This window comes from Sinocyclocheilus grahami, unplaced genomic scaffold (genome assembly GCF_001515645.1).
Source record: "Sinocyclocheilus grahami isolate Dianchi unplaced genomic scaffold, SAMN03320097.WGS_v1.1 scaffold17023.1, whole genome shotgun sequence".
Classification (NCBI taxonomy): Eukaryota; Metazoa; Chordata; class Actinopteri; order Cypriniformes; family Cyprinidae; genus Sinocyclocheilus; species Sinocyclocheilus grahami.
Genome location: NW_015516403.1, coordinates 4376 through 4676, shown reverse-complemented (window position 1 = coordinate 4676; position 301 = coordinate 4376). Strand labels below are relative to the sequence as shown.

The 301-nt window shown below is 46.5% G+C and overlaps 1 long non-coding RNA gene across 1 annotated transcript in view; it reads right to left on the bottom strand.

Moving 5' to 3' along the window:
* Positions 1–60: 60 nt before the first annotated feature.
* The window catches only part of LOC107579391 (uncharacterized), a 2380-nt gene continuing 2139 nt past the window's right edge, over positions 61–301 (bottom strand). Inside the window, exon 3 of the long non-coding RNA XR_001608471.1 lies at positions 61–166. This is a non-coding gene — a long non-coding RNA (uncharacterized lncRNA). The remainder of the gene's footprint in view (positions 167–301) is intronic.

Genomic DNA, 301 nt, shown 5'->3' with positions numbered 1-301 from the left:
GGCACGTGAATTCGCTGGCCTGGTAATGGTAGCCCTCGCAGCGCTGGCAGTGCCAGCAGCACGGCACCCCCTTCACAACCTTCTTCCGCTCGCCAGTCTGACAGGGCAGGCTGCATACAGACGCCGGCACAGATGCGTCCCCACTCGCCCACTGCATGGCATTCATCTGATGACAAACAACGTCAGAATTATTCTGGTAAATGTCAAAAAGTGTTTGTTATTTTCAGATTCAGATTTGTATTCAGATATTATGAAAGTAACATTAATTGTTATTAAAAAGATAAAGATGGAAAATTTGCCA